Source organism: Oncorhynchus masou, unplaced genomic scaffold (genome assembly GCF_036934945.1).
Source record: "Oncorhynchus masou masou isolate Uvic2021 unplaced genomic scaffold, UVic_Omas_1.1 unplaced_scaffold_1189, whole genome shotgun sequence".
NCBI classification, from domain to species: domain Eukaryota; kingdom Metazoa; phylum Chordata; class Actinopteri; order Salmoniformes; family Salmonidae; genus Oncorhynchus; species Oncorhynchus masou.
The window spans coordinates 156,387-178,639 of record NW_027001663.1 but is presented as its reverse complement, the minus strand read 5'-3'; the positions used below and the strand labels follow the sequence as shown (position 1 = coordinate 178,639).

At 43.1% G+C, this 22,253-nt stretch overlaps 10 non-coding genes across 10 annotated transcripts; all 10 read right to left on the bottom strand.

Moving 5' to 3' along the window:
* Positions 1-2,237: 2,237 nt before the first annotated feature.
* Positions 2,238-2,319, bottom strand: trnas-aga (transfer RNA serine (anticodon AGA)). Its single transcript has one exon. It is a non-coding gene; the product is annotated as a tRNA-Ser (tRNA).
* Positions 2,320-2,607: 288 nt separating this feature from the next.
* trnal-cag (transfer RNA leucine (anticodon CAG)) lies at positions 2,608-2,690 on the bottom strand. The gene has a single exon. It is a non-coding gene; the product is annotated as a tRNA-Leu (tRNA).
* A 2,722-nt stretch (positions 2,691-5,412) lies between these two features.
* trnas-aga (transfer RNA serine (anticodon AGA)) lies at positions 5,413-5,494 on the bottom strand. Its single transcript has one exon. It is a non-coding gene; the product is annotated as a tRNA-Ser (tRNA).
* A 289-nt stretch (positions 5,495-5,783) lies between these two features.
* On the bottom strand, positions 5,784-5,866 carry trnal-cag (transfer RNA leucine (anticodon CAG)). The gene has a single exon. It is a non-coding gene; the product is annotated as a tRNA-Leu (tRNA).
* Positions 5,867-8,610: 2,744 nt separating this feature from the next.
* On the bottom strand, positions 8,611-8,692 carry trnas-aga (transfer RNA serine (anticodon AGA)). The gene has a single exon. It is a non-coding gene; the product is annotated as a tRNA-Ser (tRNA).
* Positions 8,693-8,980: 288 nt separating this feature from the next.
* On the bottom strand, positions 8,981-9,063 carry trnal-cag (transfer RNA leucine (anticodon CAG)). The gene has a single exon. It is a non-coding gene; the product is annotated as a tRNA-Leu (tRNA).
* Positions 9,064-11,806: 2,743 nt separating this feature from the next.
* trnas-aga (transfer RNA serine (anticodon AGA)) lies at positions 11,807-11,888 on the bottom strand. Its single transcript has one exon. It is a non-coding gene; the product is annotated as a tRNA-Ser (tRNA).
* A 289-nt stretch (positions 11,889-12,177) lies between these two features.
* trnal-cag (transfer RNA leucine (anticodon CAG)) lies at positions 12,178-12,260 on the bottom strand. The gene has a single exon. It is a non-coding gene; the product is annotated as a tRNA-Leu (tRNA).
* A 5,032-nt stretch (positions 12,261-17,292) lies between these two features.
* Positions 17,293-17,374, bottom strand: trnas-aga (transfer RNA serine (anticodon AGA)). The gene has a single exon. It is a non-coding gene; the product is annotated as a tRNA-Ser (tRNA).
* Positions 17,375-17,662: 288 nt separating this feature from the next.
* On the bottom strand, positions 17,663-17,745 carry trnal-cag (transfer RNA leucine (anticodon CAG)). Its single transcript has one exon. It is a non-coding gene; the product is annotated as a tRNA-Leu (tRNA).
* Positions 17,746-22,253: the final 4,508 nt, after the last annotated feature.

The window sequence follows — 22,253 nt, the reverse complement described above, 5'->3', positions numbered from 1 at the left end:
CTCAAGCTGAACCTCGGCAAGACGGAACTGCTCTTCCTCCCGGGGAAGGACTGCCCGTTCCATGATCTCGCCATCACGGTTGACAACTCCATTGTGTCCTCCTCCCAGAGCGCTAAGAACCTTGGCGTGATCCTGGACAACACCCTGTCGTTCTCAACTAACATCAAGGCGGTGGCCCGTTCCTGTAGGTTCATGCTCTAAAACATCCGCAGAGTACGACCCTGCCTCACAGGAAGCGGCGCAGGTCCTAATCCAGGCACTTGTCATCTCCCGTCTGGATTACTGCAACTCGCTGTTGGCTGGGCTCCCTGCCTGTGCCATTAAACCCCTACAACTCATCCAGAACGCCGCAGCCCGTCTGGTGTTCAACCTTCCCAAGTTCTCTCACGTCACCCCGCTCCTCCGCTCTCTCCACTGGCTTCCAGTTGAAGCTCGCATCCGCTACAAGACCATGGTGCTTGCCTACGGAGCTGTGAGGGGAACGGCACCGCAGTACCTCCAGGCTCTGATCAGGCCCTACACCCAAACAAGGGCACTGCGTTCATCCACCTCTGGCCTGCTCGCCTCCCTACCACTGAGGAAGTACAGTTCCCGCTCAGCCCAGTCAAAACTGTTCGCTGCTCTGGCGTGAGTGAGTGTTTGTTTGCATTTGAACAAGTTTAAGTTTGGTTTGTTTTTTTCCCCTTTGCAGTTTTGCTGCTTGGGGGAGAGTTTTTGGGTCTAATTTTTGTTTACTATGACGGACAACATGGCAATGACTAACGGAATGGACAAGGACAAAGAAAATGCTCAACAGAAGAAACATGGAGATGAAGGAGGACTGAAAAATGGCAAAGAATTTACGGTGGCAGTGGAGTTGATGGGAGAAGATAAAGTTACAAAGATGGAGATACTACGTTCGATTAAAGAGGTGTGTGGGGAGGTGGTGGGATGTAGAATGAAAGGAGAAAGCAAGTACGAAATTACAATGCGAAATGGAAAAGGAAAGGATTGTTTAATGGATGGTTTAATGATAAAAGACACAAGGATCATGGCGAGAGATATGTTTGCAAATGAGCTAGTCGTATCTTTCATGAATCTTCCCGTATACATCAAAGACAGAGTTATACTGGATAAGCTGAGTAGCTGGGGTGTAACTGCTGTCTCAGAAATAAGGAGGATAGTTTGGCCAGGTATGGAGATAGTGGACTGGACAAGATTTTGTAAGGTAAAATTCACTGAAACAGTATAATCATTGCCATATTCGACAAAATTTGAGACACTGGAGGGAGGAGAGTATTTTAGAGTAATACATGATAAGCAGGTCAGGGTTTGTCGACTGTGTATCCAGCCTGGGCACATAGTCAAAGACTGCCCTGAGTTTAAATGTTTCAAGTGTGGTAAACAGGGTCATTATGCCAGGGAATGTGTTGGAGGGAAGGAAAGGTATTTTTGTGGTGGATGCCGAAAGAGACTAGAGGAGTGCAACTGTGGAGAGGTTTTGGCTGAAGAGGGGAGTCAGGAACTTTTCGAGGAAGCAGTTGTACCACCGCAAGAAGGAGAAGAAGATGGAGGAGAGGACGTGGTGGAGGGTGGAGAGAAGGAGAAAAGAAGAGGGGAGAAGATGGAACAGAAGACGAATGAAATAGGGAGCAGTATGGATTCAGAAATAAGAAGAGGGAGTTTTCAGGAGGAAGGGGGAGTGGGCTGGGTGGAGGCACTGGGGACTCACAGGTTTTGGGGGGGGCCTCGGGCTATGTGGGTGCCTCGGAAGGAGGTGAAGTGGAGGGGAGTGGGACGCTGACAACGATACAGGAGACGCAAATGGATACAGGGAGCACAACAGGCACATGAAAGAAGATTTTGAGTATTTGGATGAGATGGATTTAGAGTCAATTTCAGATTCAGAAGACATGGAAAAGATTGATAGAACAAGGGGAGACTACAGGAAGAGGAAAGCATCGGTGGAGGTGAAAAAGGACGGAAAAGGAAGAAACAGGTCGAGGATTAATGAGAAAATATTTATTTTTATTATTTATTGGAATGGTTCAATTTATGTCAGTCAATGCGAATGGTTTAAGAACAATGGAAAAATTCTGATATTGGTTTAAGAACAATGAAGAATTCTGATGTTTTATGCCTCAAGAAACACATTGGGACAATATATGTATTTTAGAATTTTAAAAAAATATGGAGAGATATTATTTTTGTTAACTCATGGTCTAGAAATCCCGTGAGGGGTCAAGAAAATGCATTTTCGTTGTCGGCAGGATTCGAACCTGCGCAGGAAGATCCTAATGGATTTCTAGTCCATCGCCTTAACCACTCGGCCACAACAACAGGCTTGTTAGTAGTAAAGGGCCACCAGGCATAGCCTACAGAAAGTGATAATTTTACAACTGAAAGAAAATGCAGTAACTCATTATAATGCAATAACATGAAATGTTCCCCTCATTCATTTGTTATTAAGTACAGCTGTTTTCTTATTTTCCTTGATCTTTGCTCAGCTCCAGAAGGTTTGCATTTGAGAGTGTTTATTATAAATTATTATTTCACTGTGTGAAGTTGTTATTTCATCATCTTATTATTACTGCTAAGCAGCATGACTCCTGAGATGCATTAAATAAGTGTCAGAAGTGGGATTTGAACCCACGCCTCCATGGGAGACTGCGACCTGAACGCAGCGCCTTAGACCGCTCGGCCATCCTGACTACAGCACAGTACCTGGGTATCGGGTTAAAGAGTATGGGGTAAAAGTAGAAATAGGCACAGCCTTCTAAAATCACCACAGAGACCAGTAAATTTATGCACGATTCCGACTTGCACTTTCAATAGTCATTTGTTTTTATCAATGAAAAACTCCAGTCATTGATTTAACCTCAATATGGACTTCAATGGAAAAGAGTAGTAAATCGTCATTGAATGAACGCTAAACTGGCCTCAGAATATGGCCATTCTGATATAAATGATAAAATTCCTCAGATAAAACCGAAAAAGTGTCTGGAAATATCAGCAACCATCAGGGTAAGAGTGACAACAGGTCCACATGGGGGAAATCTTAACAAATGGCTTAATGGGTATTTTTAACGCAATCGTGTTATTATTTATTTTTAGGGTTTAACAAGGCAGCTCACCTGTGACTTGACATTAGATGCGGCGACTTCGATTACCCTGCAGACGATATTTTTGTTCTTCCCGCCAATACAATCCACTGACAACGACCGACGAGTTGTGCGTTCCGAGATGCTTTTTGTTATTTGCCTGTTTGTGGCCCGCCTGTGAAATTGGGCGATTCTTGCAATTCTCTTTCAGCCTCATCAACTAGCTGTTTTTGCAGAGTGTTAAAAATACGATAGTTATTCACTACTCATATTAAACTAGCCTGAGTACACCTGATCTCATCAAATTGTTGATCAGATCTCGGCAGCTAAGCAGGGTTGGGCCTGGTTAGTACTTGGATGGGAGACCGCCTGGGAATACCAGGTGCTGTTGACTTTTTGTCAACAAGGGGGTGGTCTTGCATCATTTCATCAGCATCACTGCCTTGTCGAATTAAAACTCTTTGTCCGTTTTTCCCACAAGGCTGAATAATGTGCCCTCGCTTTGAAATAAGTAAGCAAGCTTTGTTTGTATTTCATCCAATGATCTGTGCTACAAAGTGATGGCTACAGTATATGCAATTTCTTCCACTTTTTGAGTGACAAAAAGATGCTTATCTAATTGGTGAAAACGCAACATCTGTTAATCAGATTCACTTTGACTTTATGTAGTGCACCAAGAGATACCGGCCTGAGTGAGCACTTCCTGTTTGGAAAGTGAGACAGGTGTTGGTGATTAAGTCGTGAGTGAGTGTTTGTTTGCATTTGAACAAGTTTGGTTTGTTTTTTTCCCCCTTTGCAGTTTTGCTGCTTGGGGGAGAGTTTTTGGGTCTAATTTTTGTTTACTATGACGGACAACATGGCAATGACTAACGGAATGGACAAGGACAAAGAAAATGCTCAACAGAAGAAACATGGAGATGAAGGAGGACTGAAAAATGGCAAAGAATTTACGGTGGCAGTGGAGTTGATGGGAGAAGATAAAGTTACAAAGATGGAGATACTACGTTCGATTAAAGAGGTGTGTGGGGAGGTGGTGGGATGTAGAATGAAAGGAGAAAGCAAGTACGAAATTACAATGCGAAATGGAAAAGGAAAGGATTGTTTAATGGATGGTTTAATGATAAAAGACACAAGGATCATGGCGAGAGATATGATCGTATCTTTCATGAATCTTCCCGTATACATCAAAGACAGAGTTATACTGGATAAGCTGAGTAGCTGGGGTGTAACTGCTGTCTCAGAAATAAGGAGGATAGTTTGGCCAGGCATGGAGATAGTGGACTGGACAAGATTTTGTAAGGTAAAATTCACTGAAACAGTATAATCATTGCCATATTCGACAAAATTTGAGACACTGGAGGGAGGAGAGTATTTTAGAGTAATACATGATAAGCAGGTCAGGGTTTGTCGACTGTGTATCCAGCCTGGGCACATAGTCAAAGACTGCCCTGAGTTTAAATGTTTCAAGTGTGGTAAACAGGGTCATTATGCCAGGGAATGTGTTGGAGGGAAGGAAAGGTATTTTTGTGGTGGATGCCGAAAGAGACTAGAGGAGTGCAACTGTGGAGAGGTTTTGGCTGAAGAGGGGAGTCAGGAACTTTTCGAGGAAGCAGTTGTACCACCGCAAGAAGGAGAAGAAAATGGAGGAGAGGACGTGGTGGAGGCTGGAGAGACGGAGAAAAGAAGAGGGGAGAAGATGGAACAGAAGACGAATGAAATAGGGAGCAGTATGGATTCAAAAATAAGAAGAGGGACTTTTCAGGAGGAGGGGGGGAGTGGGCTGGGTGGAGGCACTGGGGACTCACAGGTTTTGGGGGGGGCCTCGGGCTATGTGGGTGCCTCGGAAGGAAGTGAAGTGGAGGGGAGTGGGACGCTGACAACGATACAGGAGACGCAAATGGATACAGGGAGCACAACAGGCACAGGATAGAAGATTTTGAGTTGGTTGGATGAGATGGATTTAGAGTCAATTTCAGATTCAGAAGACATGGAAAAGATTGATAGAACAAGGGGAGACTACAGGAAGAGGAAAGCATCGGTGGAGGTGAAAAAGGACGGAAAAGGAAGAAACAGGTCGAGGATAATGAGAAAATATTTATTTTTATTATTTATTGGAATGGTTAAATTCATGTCAGTCAATGCGAATGGTTTAAGAACAATGGAAAAATTCTGATATTGGTTTAAGAACAATGAAGAATTCTGATATTTTATGCCTTCAAGAGACACATTGGGACAATATATGTATTTTAGAATTTAAAAAAAATATGGAGAGATATTATTTTTGTTAACTAATGGTCTAGAAATCCCCGGAGGGGTCAAGAAAATGCATTTTCGTTGTCGGCAGGATTCGAACCTGCGCAGGAAGATCCTAATGGATTTCTAGTCCATCGCCTTAACCACTCGGCCACGACAACAGGCTTGTTAGGAGTGAAAGGGCCACCAGGCATAGCCTACAGAAAGAGATAATTTTACAACTGAAAGAAAATGCAGTAACTCATTATAATGCAATAACATGAAATGTTCCCCTCATTCATTTGTTATTAAGTACAGCTGTTTTCTTATTTTCCTTGATCTTTGCTCAGCTCCAGAAGGTTTGCATTTGAGAGTGTTTATTATAAATTATTATTTCACTGTGTGAAGTTGTTATTTCATCATCTTATTATTACTGCAAAGCAGCATGACTCCTGAGAGGCACTAAACAAGTGTCAGAAGTGGGATTTGAACCCACGCCTCCATGGGAGACTGCGACCTGAACGCAGCGCCTTAGACCGCTCGGCCATCCTGACTACAGCACAGTACCTGGGTATCGGGTTAAAGAGTATGGGGTAAAAGTAGAAATAGGCACAGCCTTCTAAAATCACCACAGAGACCAGTAAATTTATGCACCATACCGACTTGCACTTTCAATAGTCATTTGTTTTTATCAATGAAAAACTCCAGTCATTGATTTAACCTCAATATGGCCTTCAATGGAAAAGAGTAGTAAATCGTCATTGAATGAACGCTAAACTGGCCTCAGAATATGGCCATTCTGATATAAATGATAAAATTCCTCAGATAAGACCGAAAAAGTGTCTGGAAATATCAGCAACCATCAGGGTAAGAGTGACAACAGGTCCACATGGGGGAAATCTTAACAAATGGCTTAATGGGTATTTTTAACGCAATCGTGTTATTATTTATTTTTAGGGTTTAACAAGGCAGCTCACCTGTGACTTGACATTAGATGCGGCGACTTCGATTACCCTGCAGACGATATTTTTGTTCTTCCCGCCAATACAATCCACTGACAACGACCGACGAGTTGTGCGTTCCGAGATGCTTTTTGTTATTTGCCTGTTTGTGGCCCGCCTGTGAAATTGGGCGATTCTTGCAATTCTCTTTCAGCCTCTCATCAACTAGCTGTTTTTGCAGAGTGTTAAAAATACGATAGTTATTCACTACTCATATTAACTACTGGCCTGAGTACACCTGATCTCATCAAATTGTTGATCAGATCTCGGCAGCTAAGCAGGGTTGGGCCTGGTTAGTACTTGGATGGGAGACCGCCTGGGAATACCAGGTGCTGTAAACTTTTTGTCAACAAGGGGGTGGTCTTGCATCATTTCATCAGCATCACTGCCTTGTCGAATTAAAACTCTTTGTCCGTTTTTCCCACAAGGCTGAATAATGTGCCCTCGCTTTGAAATAAGTAAGCAAGCTTTGTTTGTATTTCATCCAACGATCTGTGCTACAAAGTGATGGCTACAGTATATGCAATTTCTTCCACTTTTTGAGTGACAAAAAGATGCTTATCTAATTGGTGAAAACGCAACATCTGTTAATCAGATTCACTTTGACTTTATGTAGTGCACCAAGAGATACCGGCCTGAGTGAGCACTTCCTGTTTGGAAAGTGAGACAGGTGTTGGTGATTAAGTCGTGAGTGAGTGTTTGTTTGCATTTGAACAAGTTTAAGTTTGGTTTGTTTTTTCCCCTTTGCAGTTTTGCTGCTTGGGGGAGAGTTTTTGGGTCTAATTTTTGTTTACTATGACGGACAACATGGCAATGACTAACGGAATGGACAAGGACAAAGAAAATGCTCAACGGAAGAAACATGGAGATGAAGGAGGACTGAAAAATGGCAAAGAATTTACGGTGGCAGTGGAGTTGATGGGAGAAGATAAAGTTACAAAGATGGAGATACTACGTTCGATTAAAGAGGTGTGTGGGGAGGTGGTGGGATGTAGAATGAAAGGAGAAAGCAAGTACGAAATTACAATGCAAATGGAAAAGGAAAGGATTGTTTAATGGATGGTTTAATGATAAAAGACACAAGGATCATGGCGAGAGATATGATTGCAAATGAGCTAGTCGTATCTTTCATGAATCTTCCCGTATACATCAAAGACAGAGTTATACTGGATAAGCTGAGTAGCTGGGGTGTAACTGCTGTCTCAGAAATAAGGAGGATAGTTTGGCCAGGTATGGAGATAGTGGACTGGACAAGATTTTGTAAGGTAAAATTCACTGAAACAGTATAATCATTGCCATATTCGACAAAATTTGAGACACTGGAGGGAGGAGAGTATTTTAGAGTAATACATGATAAGCAGGTCAGGGTTTGTCGACTGTGTATCCAGCCTGGGCACATAGTCAAAGACTGCCCTGAGTTTAAATGTTTCAAGTGTGGTAAACAGGGTCATTATGCCAGGGAATGTGTTGGAGGGAAGGAAAGGTATTTTTGTGGTGGATGCCGAAAGAGACTAGAGGAGTGCAACTGTGGAGAGGTTTTGGCTGAAGAGGGGAGTCAGGAACTTTTCGAGGAAGCAGTTGTACCACCGCAAGAAGGAGAAGAAGATGGAGGAGAGGACGTGGTGGAGGGTGGAGAGACGGAGAAAAGAAGAGGGGAGAAGATGGAACAGAAGACGAATGAAATAGGGAGCAGTATGGATTCAAAAATAAGAAGAGGGACTTTTCAGGAGGAGGGGGGGAGTGGGCTGGGTGGAGGCACTGGGGACTCACAGGTTTTGGGGGGGGCCTCGGGCTATGTGGGTGCCTCGGAAGGAAGTGAAGTGGAGGGGAGTGGGACGCTGACAACGATACAGGAGACGCAAATGGATACAGGGAGCACAACAGGCACAGGATAGAAGATTTTGAGTTGGTTGGATGAGATGGATTTAGAGTCAATTTCAGATTCAGAAGACATGGAAAAGATTGATAGAACAAGGGGAGACTACAGGAAGAGGAAAGCATCGGTGGAGGTGAAAAAGGACGGAAAAGGAAGAAACAGGTCGAGGATAATGAGAAAATATTTATTTTTATTATTTATTGGAATGGTTAAGTTTATGTCAGTCAATGCGAATGGTTTAAGAACAATGGAAAAATTCTGATATTGGTTTAAGAACAATGAAGCATTCTGATATTTTATGCCTTCAAGAAACACATTGGGACAATATATGTATTTTAGAATTTTAAAAAAATATGGAGAGATATTATTTTTGTTAACTCAATGGTCTAGAAATCCCGGAGGGGTCAAGAAAATGCATTTTCGTTGTCGGCAGGATTCGAACCTGCGCAGGAAGATCCTAATGGATTTCTAGTCCATCGCCTTAACCACTCGGCCACAACAACAGGCTTGTTAGGAGTAAAAGGGCCACCAGGCATAGCCTACAGAAAGTGATAATTTTACAACTGAAAGAAAATGCAGTAACTCATTATAATGCAATAACATGAAATGTTCCCCTCATTCATTTGTTATTAAGTACAGCTGTTTTCTTATTTTCTTGATCTTTGCTCAGCTCCAGAAGGTTTGCATTTGAGAGTGTTTATTATAAATTATTATTTCACTGTGTGAAGTTGTTATTTCATCATCTTATTATTACTGCAAAGCAGCATGACTCCTGAGAGGCACTAAACAAGTGTCAGAAGTGGGATTTGAACCCACGCCTCCATGGGAGACTGCGACCTGAACGCAGCGCCTTAGACCGCTCGGCCATCCTGACTACAGCACAGTACCTGGGTATCGGGTTAAAGAGTATGGGGTAAAAGTAGAAATAGGCACAGCCTTCTAAAATCACCACAGAGACCAGTAAATTTATGCACCATACCGACTTGCACTTTCAATAGTCATTTGTTTTTATCAATGAAAAACTCCAGTCATTGATTTAACCTCAATATGGCCTTCAATGGAAAAGAGTAGTAAATCGTCATTGAATGAACGCTAAACTGGCCTCAGAATATGGCCATTCTGATATAAATGATAAAATTCCTCAGATAAGACCGAAAAGTGTCTGGAAATATCAGCAACCATCAGGGTAAGAGTGACAACAGGTCCACATGGGGGAAATCTTAACAAATGGCTTAATGGGTATTTTTAACGCAATCGTGTTATTATTTATTTTTAGGGTTTAACAAGGCAGCTCACCTGTGACTTGACATTAGATGCGGCGACTTCGATTACCCTGCAGACGATATTTTTGTTCTTCCCGCCAATACAATCCACTGACAACGACCGACGAGTTGTGCGTTCCGAGATGCTTTTTGTTATTTGCCTGTTTGTGGCCCGCCTGTGAAATTGGGCGATTCTTGCAATTCTCTTTCAGCCTCTCATCAACTAGCTGTTTTTGCAGAGTGTTAAAATACGATAGTTATTCACTACTCATATTAACTACTGGCCTGAGTACACCTGATCTCATCAAATTGCTGATCAGATCTCAGCAGCTAAGCAGGGTTGTGCCTGGTTAGTACTTGGATGGGAGACCGCCTGGGAATACCAGGTGCTGCAAACTTTTTGTCAACAAGGGGGTGGTCTTGCATCATTTCATCAGCATCACTGCCTTGTCGAATTAAAACTCTTTGTCCGTTTTTCCCACAAGGCTGAATAATGTGCCCTTGCTTTGAAATAAGTAAGCAAGCTTTGTTTGTATTTCATCCAACGATCTGTGCTACAAAGTGATGGCTACAGTATATGCAATTTCTTCCACTTTTTGAGTGACAAAAAGATGCTTATCTAATTGGTGAAAACGCAACATCTGTTAATCAGATTCACTTTGACTTTATGTAGTGCACCAAGAGATACCGGCCTGAGTGAGCACTTCCTGTTTGGAAAGTGAGACAGGTGTTGGTGATAAAGTCGTGAGTGAGTGTTTGTTTGCATTTGAACAACTTTAAGTTTGGTTTGTTTTTTTCCCCCTTTGCAGTTTTGCTGCTTGGGGGAGAGTTTTTGGGTCTAATTTTTGTTTACTATGACGGACAACATGGCAATGACTAACGGAATGGACAAGGACAAAGAAAATGCTCAACAGAAGAAACATGGAGATGAAGGAGGACTGAAAAATGGCAAAGAATTTACGGTGGCAGTGGAGTTGATGGGAGAAGATAAAGTTACAAAGATGGAGATACTACGTTCGATTAAAGAGGTGTGTGGGGAGGTGGTGGGATGTAGAATGAAAGGAGAAAGCAAGTACGAAATTACAATGCGAAATGGAAAAGGAAAGGATTGTTTAATGGATGGTTTAATGATAAAAGACACAAGGATCATGGCGAGAGATATGTTTGCAAATGAGCTAGTCGTATCTTTCATGAATCTTCCCGTATACATCAAAGACAGAGTTATACTGGATAAGCTGAGTAGCTGGGGTGTAACTGCTGTCTCAGAAATAAGGAGGATAGTTTGGCCAGGTATGGAGATAGTGGACTGGACAAGATTTTGTAAGGTAAAATTCACTGAAACAGTATAATCATTGCCATATTCGACAAAATTTGAGACACTGGAGGGAGGAGAGTATTTTAGAGTAATACATGATAAGCAGGTCAGGGTTTGTCGACTGTGTATCCAGCCTGGGCACATAGTCAAAGACTGCCCTGAGTTTAAATGTTTCAAGTGTGGTAAACAGGGTCATTATGCCAGGGAATGTGTTGGAGGGAAGGAAAGGTATTTTTGTGGTGGATGCCGAAAGAGACTAGAGGAGTGCAACTGTGGAGAGGTTTTGGCTGAAGAGGGGAGTCAGGAACTTTTCGAGGAAGCAGTTGTACCACCGCAAGAAGGAGAAGAAGATGGAGGAGAGGACGTGGTGGAGGGTGGAGAGAAGGAGAAAAGAAGAGGGGAGAAGATGGAACAGAAGACGAATGAAATAGGGAGCAGTATGGATTCAAAAATAAGAAGAGGGAGTTTTCAGGAGGAAGGGGGAGTGGGCTGGGTGGAGGCACTGGGGACTCACAGGTTTTGGGGGGGGCCTCGGGCTATGTGGGTGCCTCGGAAGGAGGTGAAGTGGAGGGGAGTGGGACGCTGACAACGATACAGGAGACGCAAATGGATACAGGGAGCACAACAGGCACATGAAAGAAGATTTTGAGTATTTGGATGAGATGGACTTAGAGTCAATTTCAGATTCAGAAGACATGGAAAAGATTGATAGAACAAGGGGAGACTACAGGAAGAGGAAAGCATCGGTGGAGGTGAAAAAGGACGGAAAAGGAAGAAACAGGTCGAGGATTATGAGAAAATATTTATTTTTATTATTTATTGGAATGGTTCAATTTATGTCAGTCAATGCGAATGGTTTAAGAACAATGGAAAAATTCTGATATTGGTTTAAGAACAATGAAGAATTCTGATGTTTTATGCCTTCAAGAAACACATTGGGACAATATATGTATTTTAGAATTTTAAAAAAATATGGAGAGATATTATTTTTGTTAACTCATGGTCTAGAAATCCCGTGAGGGGTCAAGAAAATGCATTTTCGTTGTCGGCAGGATTCGAACCTGCGCAGGAAGATCCTAATGGATTTCTAGTCCATCGCCTTAACCACTCGGCCACAACAACAGGCTTGATAGTAGTAAAAGGGCCACCAGGCATAGCCTACAGAAAGTGATAATTTTACAACTGAAAGAAAATGCAGTAACTCATTATAATGCAATAACATGAAATGTTCCCCTCATTCATTTGTTATTAAGTACAGCTGTTTTCTTATTTTCCTTGATCTTTGCTCAGCTCCAGAAGGTTTGCATTTGAGAGACTTTATTAGAAATTATTTTTTCACTGTGTGAAGTTGTTATTTCATCATCTTATTATTACTGCTAAGCAGCATGACTCCTGAGATGCACTAAACAACTGTCAGAAGTGGGATTTGAACCCACGCCTCCATGGGAGACTGCGACCTGAACGCAGCGCCTTAGACCGCTCGGCCATCCTGACTACAGCACAGTACCTGGGTATCGGGTTAAAGAGTATGGGGTAAAAGTAGAAATAGGCACAGCCTTCTAAAATCACCACAGAGACCAGTAAATTTATGCACGATTCCGACTTGCACTTTCAATAGTCATTTGTTTTTATCAATGAAAAACTCCAGTCATTGATTTAACCTCAATATGGACTTCAATGGAAAAGAGTAGTAAATCGTCATTGAATGAACGCTAAACTGGCCTCAGAATATGGCCATTCTGATATAAATGATAAAATTCCTCAGATAAAACCGAAAAAGTGTCTGGAAATATCAGCAACCATCAGGGTAAGAGTGACAACAGGTCCACATGGGGGAAATCTTAACAAATGGCTTAATTGGTATTTTTAACGCAATCGTGTTATTATTTATTTTTAGGGTTTAACAAGGCAGCTCACCTGTGACTTGACATTAGATGCGCGAAATCTTACCCTGCAGACGATATTTTTGTTCTTCCACTTTACAATCCACTGACAACACTAAGGAAGGAGGAGATAAAGAGATGCTCATTCAGCTATTTGGGGAGTTTGGGCCTTGCTGGCGCGACAGTTTGATTGTGTGGTTTTGTTTGTTTTTCAGCGTTTGTTTTATAAAGTATTTAAAAATCATCGTTATTCACTACTCATATTAAATCGTGGTTGTTTTTGTTTGGGACTCATCAAATTGTTATGGATCGCATGGATTAGTAGCAACATTGTTGGGCCTTTACCATAGTAAACCAACAAACCATCGGACAGTCAGACCGTACACCGGCAGGCCTGAAGACCAAGCTAAGATTTCTTGCATTTTCATCTCACTGCCTTTCTCTTAAAACTCTTTGTCCAGTTTTTCCTTTACCCTGCAACAGACTCTCTATTTTTCAAATGCACTTCCCATTGAAGTTCATTAGAGCTGGACTATTATGATGCCCTGCCAGAAGTATTTTGATGGATATTTCAGTTAAAAAGGATGCTTATCAAGTTGTGTATTGTTATGTGAACTGTATTGAGGTGAGGTGTACTAATGACATGTGGCAAAGTGAGAAGACTGTGGACATTTTTAAGGCCTTTGTTGTGTCGATGAACACCCCCACATTCATTCCCTCTGCACTCATCCACTAGAAAATAATACAGATTATTGCAAATCCTCTGTTGATGACTGGGTTCGTTCTTGTATGAAGTTGCTGTTTAATTGCTCTGCCATTATTAGTATTAGTATTATTGTATGAGGTATTCTTGTTGAGGTTACCCCTGTGGCATGTGGGTTTTATATGGTGTGTATTCTCTTTTCTCTCCACTGGCTAAACATGGAAACAGGCTACAAGGCAGTCTCTTCTGCTGATGTTTGTGGGTCTGGGAGAGATAGTTTGTAAAGATGGAGATATTCTACTCTTTCCCTTTCGGCATGGTTAATACCTGCCTGGCGCCCGAACAAAATCTTTCTTTACCCCTCTCTAATAAATACCGCTACAGAATTGACATTAGATAGTGGACAGGGACTTGAAAGAAACACTCATGACACCATCCACACAAGGTTGAATCAAGTCTTTTGAGGAACCCCATACTGTGTCAATGTGGACACATGCTGATGGTAATCATGTTCGGGATTTTTTCATTGTGGAAGGACTTGATGGACTAATGGAGTTGGATAGCACTGAGACCCTATCATCAGCAGGGAACAGTTCAGTGTATAACATCTCCACCACTACCCTGGTTCAAACCCTTCAAGGTTACCCTGGGTCATAGAGAACTGGGAGAGGGAGGTGTCTCATTTTGATCATGGAAACTGGAACATCAATGGAGTGCAACTGGGATAGTTTGGAATGGGAGAATCCATTCAGGAAACTGGTGAATGTTGGAGCACTCATTTGACAAGAAGGGGAGAGGTTGGATTACAGATGGACCTGTCAAATGGAGGAAAACCAACAAGAAATTGAAAGAGACAGAAAATTTACAAGATTCTCTGAAGCAGGATATTCAAGGAAAACTGCACTGGTTCAAAACACAAATGGAAACTAAATATCATCAAGTCATAGTCTTTCTTGAGGAGGAACAAAAACAGAGAGCAGAGGAGTCAGCCTCTGTTGTGAAGGGAGTGCGTTCTTATCTGAAGAGTTATGGAGGAACAATGAAGAACTCTCTCACAGGGGAACTACGATATCAAGAAACACATTGATTGAACAGAATTTTAAAAAAATACACCGTTAATGAGATAAAAAAGCACAGAAGGCCAAATGCCTTTCTGGTCTCTGGATTTCACCTGGAGGAAATGCTAATGGATTTCTGTTCCATCGCCTTTAACCTGGACAAATCTTTGGCCACTCAGGTTTTAGCCTTGAAAGTGATAATGGCTTGGCCAGTAAGGGAATGCAGGAACTCATTATAATGCAATAACAAAATGTTCCCCTCATTCATTTGTTAAACAACAGAACTCCCGCTAAATCATTGCACTCAGAACTCCCCAGAAACTACTTTTCCCCATTTTGGCAGCCCAGAAGATGATTATTGAAACTGTTTTTTTATCTAAGTGTAAATTTTCTTTCTTCCGGCCCCTTATTATTTCTTGCTAAGCAGCATGACTCCTGCTACCCTCCGCAGTGTTCTCTGGTACAGCAAGAGACTGGTTTATAAATAGCCTCGTGAACAGGTGTCAACCTGGGAGGAGTTTCAAAATATATTCCTCTTAGCCTTCCTCCAGAGGACTATGTGGATGTACTGGGTAACGTGTTAAACAGAGTAGGGGTGAAGTAGAATCCGGGGACTTTCCTTCACCACCGAGACCATGTAAATTGGATCTGACATTACTGACAGGCATGATCAATAGTCATTTGTTTTTATCAGAAAATGGTTCCCCTTTGATTTAACCTCAATATGGACTTCAATGAAAAGTGTGCAAATGTCATTGAATGATCAACTGGTGGTCTTGGCAAATCATTTGATAAAATGACTGGAATTCACTCACCTCCAAACTAAAAACCCTGGAAATATCCCCATCCCAGTATGACAACATAACTCCCATGGGGCTAAATCTTAACAAATGGATATTTGTAACGCAAGATCCAGGACAAATGTAGTTATGTTTGGAGGTGTAAAAGTCCAGCTCACCAGTTCTTGACATTAGATCCAGCGTTCCGATTACCCTCAGGAAAAGGATCAATACAATCCACTGACCAAGAGTGAAACACCAGCACATTTTGTTATTTGCCTGTTTAGACAGACGTGGTGGCTTCATCAACGAGCATTTTTGCAGACAATTGGGTCACTGCTTAATGGTGAAAACGCCATCTGAATCAGATTCACTTTGACTTTATGTAGTGGTCACCAAGAGATACCGGCCTGAGTGAGCACTCTCCTGTTTGGAAAGTGAGACAGGTGTTGGTGATTAAGTCGTGAGTGAGTGTTTGTTTGCATTTGAACAAGTTTAAGTTTGGTTTGGCATTTTTCCCATTGCAGTTTTGCTGGGGGAGAGTTTTTGGGCTAATTTTTGAACCTACTATGACGGACAACATGGCAATGACTAACGGAATGGACAAGGACAAAGAAAATGCTCAACAGGAAGAAACATGGAGATGAAGGAGGCATTTGCTGAAAAATGGCAAAGAATTTACGGTGGCAGTGGAGTTGATGGGAGAAGATAAAGTTACAAAGATGGAGATACTTCCCGTTCGATTAAAGAGGTGGTAATGGGATGTAGAATGAAAGAAGGTTGGAGGAGGTGGTGGGATGTATGAAAGGGTCCGGACAAGGTCGAAATTACAATGAAATGAAAAGGAAAGGATTGTTTAATGGATGGTTTAATGATAAAAGACACAAGGATCATGGCGAGAGATATGTTTGCAAATGAGCTAGTCGTATCTTTCATGAATCTTCCCGTATACATCAAAGACAGAGTTATACTGGATAAGCTGAGTAGCTGGGGTGTAACTGCTGTCTCAGAAATAAGGAGGATAGTTTGGCCAGGTATGGAGATAGTGGACGGGACAAGATTTTGTAAGGTAAAATTCACTGAAACAGTATAATCATTGCCATATTCGACAAAATTTGAGACACTGGAGGGAGGAGAGTATTTTAGAGTAATACATGATAAGCAGGTCAGGGTTTGTCGACTGTGTATCCAGCCTGGGCACATAGTCAAAGACTGCCCTGAGTTTAAATGTTTCAAGTGTGGTAAACAGGGTCATTATGCCAGGGAATGTGTTGGAGGGAAGGAAAGGTATTTTTGTGGTGGATGCCGAAAGAGACTAGAGGAGTGCAACTGTGGAGAGGTTTTGGCTGAAGAGGGGAGTCAGGAACTTTTCGAGGAAGCAGTTGTACCACCGCAAGAAGGAGAAGAAGATGGAGGAGAGGACGTGGTGGAGGGTGGAGAGAAGGAGAAAAGAAGAGGGGAGAAGATGGAACAGAAGACGAATGAAATAGGGAGCAGTATGGATTCAGAAATAAGAAGAGGGAGTTTTCAGGAGGAAGGGGGAGTGGGCTGGGTGGAGGCACTGGGGACTCACAGGTTTTGGGGGGGGCCTCGGGCTATGTGGGTGCCTCGGAAGGAGGTGAAGTGGAGGGGAGTGGGACGCTGACAACGATACAGGAGACGCAAATGGATACAGGGAGCACAACAGGCACATGAAAGAAGATTTTGAGTATTTGGATGAGATGGACTTAGAGTCAATTTCAGATTCAGAAGACATGGAAAAGATTGATAGAACAAGGGGAGACTACAGGAAGAGGAAAGCATCTAAGGTGGAGGTGAAAAAGGACGGAAAAGGAAGAAACAGGTCGAGGATTATGAGAAAATATTTATTTTTATTATTTATTGGAATGGTTCAATTTATGTCAGTCAATGCGAATGGTTTAAGAACAATGGAAAAATTCTGATATTGGTTTAAGAACAATGAAGAATTCTGATGTTTTTATGCCTTCAAGAAACACATTGGGACAATATATGTATTTTAGAATTTTAAAAAAATATGGAGAGATATTATTTTTGTTAACTCATGGTCTAGAAATCCCGTGAGGGGTCAAGAAAATGCATTTTCGTTGTCGGCAGGATTCGAACCTGCGCAGGAATATCCTAATGGATTTCTAGTCCATCGCCTTAACCACTCGGCCACAACAACAGGCTTGATAGTAGTAAAGGGCCACCAGGCATAGCCTACAGAAAGTGATAATTTTACAACTGAAAGAAAATGCAGTAACTCATTATAATGCAATAACATGAAATGTTCCCCTCATTCATTTGTTATTAAGTACAGCTGTTTTCTTATTTTCCTTGATCTTTGCTCAGCTCCAGAAGGTTTGCATTTGAGAGACTTTATTAGAAATTATTTTTTCACTGTGTGAAGTTGTTATTTCATCATCTTATTATTACTGCTAAGCAGCATGACTCCTGAGATGCACTAAACAACTGTCAGAAGTGGGATTTGAACCCACGCCTCCATGGGAGACTGCGACCTGAACGCAGCGCCTTAGACCGCTCGGCCATCCTGACTACAGCACAGTACCTGGGTATCGGGTTAAAGAGTATGGGGTAAAAGTAGAAATAGGCACAGCCTTCTAAAATCACCACAGAGACCAGTAAATTTATGCACGATTCCGACTTGCACTTTCAATAGTCATTTGTTTTTATCAATGAAAAACTCCAGTCATTGATTTAACCTCAATATGGACTTCAATGGAAAAGAGTAGTAAATCGTCATTGAATGAACGCTAAACTGGCCTCAGAATATGGCCATTCTGATATAAATGATAAAATTCCTCAGATAAAACCGAAAAAGTGTCTGGAAATATCAGCAACCATCAGGGTAAGAGTGACAACAGGTCCACATGGGGGAAATCTTAACAAATGGCTTAATGGTATTTTTAACGCAATCGTGTTATTATTTATTTTTAGGGTTTAACAAGGCAGCTCACCTGTGACTTGACATTAGATGCGGCGACTTCGATTACCCTGCAGACGATATTTTTGTTCTTCCCGCCAATACAATCCACTGACAACGACCGACGAGTTGTGCGTTCCGAGATGCTTTTTGTTATTTGCCTGTTTGTGGCCCGCCTGTGAAATTGGGCGATTCTTGCAATTCTCTTCAGCTCTCATCAACTAGCTGTTTTTGCAGAGTGTTAAAAATACGATAGTTATTCACTACTCATATTAAATACTGGCCTGAGTACACCTGATCTCATCAAATTGTTGATCAGAACTCGGCAGCTAAGCAGGGTTGGGCCTGGTTAGTACTTGGATGGGAGACCGCCTGGGAATACCAGGTGCTGTTGACTTTTTGTCAACAAGGGGGTGGTCTTGCATCATTTCATCAGCATCACTGCCTTGTCGAATTAAAACTCTTTGTCCGTTTTTCCCACAAGGCTGAATAATGTGCCCTCGCTTTGAAATAAGTAAGCAAGCTTTGTTTGTATTTCATCCAATGATCTGTGCTACAAAGTGATGGCTACAGTATATGCAATTTCTTCCACTTTTTGAGTGACAAAAAGATGCTTATCTAATTGGTGAAAACGCAACATCTGTTAATCAGATTCACTTTGACTTTATGTAGTGCACCAAGAGATACCGGCCTGAGTGAGCACTTCCTGTTTGGAAAGTGAGACAGGTGTTGGTGATTAAGTCCCTGACTGAGTGTTGGCACTTGAACGGAAACATGGATCACCACAGATTTGCTGCTACTCCTACTGCTCTCTTTTTGTCCGCCCACGTGTTCTCGCACACCCCGAGAGCTTCTGGTCAGGGTGGTGGCACAATCCTCATCTCTCCCAAGTGGTCATTCTCTGAAGGAGGACTTACCCATCTGTCTATCGCCTCCTTTGAATTCCATGCTGTCACAGTTACCAGCCCTTTCATAGCTTAACATCCTTAAAGATTTATCGCCCTCCAGGTTCCCTGAAAGGGAGAAGTTCATCAATGAGCTTGATGCCTGGAAAAAAGGATCCTTTCCTGGATGGTTTAATGATAAAAGACACAGTCCTGGCGCGAGATATGACCTCCCCACGTCTACCTTTGACTCATTCCTCTCTGCCTCCTTCAGAGTTTCCACTGGATAAGCTCCTCTTTTGACCTCACCCTCTCACCTTCCCCCCTACTTTGGCACAGGCATGGAGATAGTGGACCTCATCTTTACTAGATGCTGTTCTTCCACTAACCTCATTGCAACTCCCCAAAATCCAAGTCTCCGACCACTACCTTGTATCCTTTTCCCTCTCGCTCTCATCCAACACTTCCCACACTGCCCCTACTCGGATGGTATCGCGCCGTCCAACCTTCGCTCTCTCTCCCCCGCTACTCTCTCCTCTTCCATCCTATCATCTCTTCCCTCTGCTCAAACCTTCTCCAACCTATCTCCTGATTCTGCCTCCTCAACCCTCCTCTTTGCCTTTCTGCATCCTTTGACTCTCTATGTCCCCTGGATCCTCCAGGCCGGCTCGGTCCTCCCCTCCCGCTTTTGGCTGAAGAGGGGAGTCATTGCGAACTCACAGAACAGGGTCCACCGCAGCCGGAGAAGAAATGGAGGAAAACGTGGCCTGGAGGACCTGGCATCCTTTCAATCCCTCCTCTCTACATTTTCCTCCTCTGTCTCTGCTGAAAAGCCACTTTCTACCACTCTAAATTCCAAGCATCTGCCTTTTCACCCAAGGAAGCTCTTTGCCACCTTCTCCTCCTCCTGAATCCTCCTCCCCCTATCCCTCCCCTCCTCCCTCTCTGCAGATGACTGGATACAGGGAGCAACCATTTTGAAAAGAAGGTCGACGACATCCGATCCTCGTTTGCTAAGTCAAACGACACCGCTGGTTCTGCTCACACTGCCTTACCCTGTGCTTTGACCTCTTTCTCCCCTCTCTCTCCAGATGAAATCTCGCTTCTTGTGACGGAGGCCGCCCAACAACCTGCCCGCTTGACCCTATCCCCTATTTTTCCAGACCATTTCCGGAGACCTTCTCCCTTTACCTCACCTCGCTCATCAACTCATCCCTGACCGCTGGCTTAAGAACAATGAAGAATCCCTTCCGTCTTCAAGAGAGCGAGATTTTAGACCCCTTCTGAAAAAAGATATTATTTTTGTTAACTCATGGTCTACACTCGATCCCTCCGATGTCAACAACTACAGACCAGTATCCCTTCTTTCTTTTCTCTCCAAAACTCTTGAACGTGCCGTCCTTGGCCAGCTCTCCCGCATATCTCTCTCAGAATGACCTTCTTGATCCAAATCAGGCAGGTTTCAAGACTAGTCATTTAACTGAGACTGCTCTTTCTCTGTATCACGGAGGCGCTCCGCACTGCTAAAGCTAACTCTCTCTCAGCTCTCTGCTCTCATCCTTCTAGACCTATCGGCTTATTTCATACTGTGAACCATCAGATCCTCCTATCCACCCTCTCCGAGTTGGGCATCTCCTGAGATGCCCACGCTTGGATTGCGTCCTGTCCTGACAGGTCGCTTGAACCAGGTGGCGTGGCGAGAATCTGTCTCCGCCTTAGACCGCGCCATCCTGACCACTGGTGTCCCCCAGGGCTCTGTTCTAGGCCCTCTCCATTCTCGCTAAATCACCAAGTCACTTGGCTCTGTCATAACCTCACATGGTCTTCTCCTATCATTTGCTTTTTATCAATGAAAAACATTAATTTAACCTCAATTTCCCCTTCTGATGACCAGGTGGCGAATCGCATCTCTGCATGTCTGGCAGACATATCAGTGTGGATGACGGATCACCACCTCAAGCTGAACCTCGGCAAGACGGAACTGCTCTTCCTCCCGGGGAAGGACTGCCCGTTCCATGATCTCGCCATCACGGTTGACAACTCCATTGTGTCCTCCTCCCAGAGCGCAGCTAGAGATAAGAAATGATAAAATTCCGAAAAACCGAAAAAGTGTCCAGCAACCATTAGAACCTTGGCGTGATCCTGGACAACACCCCTGTGACTTGACAACATCAATGGCCCGTTCCTGTAGGTTCATGCTCTACAACATCCGCAGAGTTCTTCCTGCCTCAATCACAGGAACGGCGCAGGTCCTAATCCAGGCACTTGTCATCTCCCGTCTGGATTACTGCAACTGTTTGGCTGGGCTCCCTGCCTGTGCCATTAAACCCTACAACTCATCCAGAACTCATCAACAGCCCGTTTGGTGTTCAAAATCCCAAGTTCTTCACTCACCCCGCTCCTCCGCTGGCTCCACTGGCTTCCAGTTGATCTCATCAAATTGTATCAAGACCATGGTGCTTGCCTGGAGCTGTGATGGGAACCACCTGGGAATACCAGGCTCTGATCAGGCCCTACACCCAAACAAGGGCACTGGTCGTTCATCCACCTTGGCCTGCTCATCCTCCCTACCACTGAGGAAGTACAGTTCCCGCTCAGCCCAGTCAAAACTTCCCACAAGCTGCTAATGGCCCCCAATGGTGGAACAAACTTTGTTTGTACATCCAGGACAGAGTCAATCACCACCTTCCGGAGACACCTGAAACCCCACCTCTTTAAGGAATACCTAGTGACAATAAAGTAATGCTTATCCCCATCCTTAAATGATTTAGATGCACTATTGTAAAGTGGCTGTTCCACTGGATGTCATAAGGTGAATTCACCAATTTGTAATACCGCTCTGGATAAGAGCATCTGCCAAATGACTTAAATGTAAATGTAAATGTAAGTCGTGAGTGAGTGTTTGTTTGCATTTGAACAAGTTTAAGTTTGGTTCGTTTTTTCCCCCTTTGCAGTTTTGCTGCTTGGGGGAGAGTTTTTGGGTCTAATTTTTGTTTACTATGACGGACAACATGGCAATGACTAACGGAATGGACAAGGACAAAGAAAATGCTCAACAGAAGAAACATGGAGATGAAGGAGGACTGAAAAATGGCAAAGAATTTACGGTGGCAGTGGAGTTGATGGGAGAAGATAAAGTTACAAAGATGGAGATACTACGTTCGATTAAAGAGGTGTGTGGGGAGGTGGTGGGATGTAGAATGAAAGGAGAAAGCAAGTACGAAATTACAATGCGA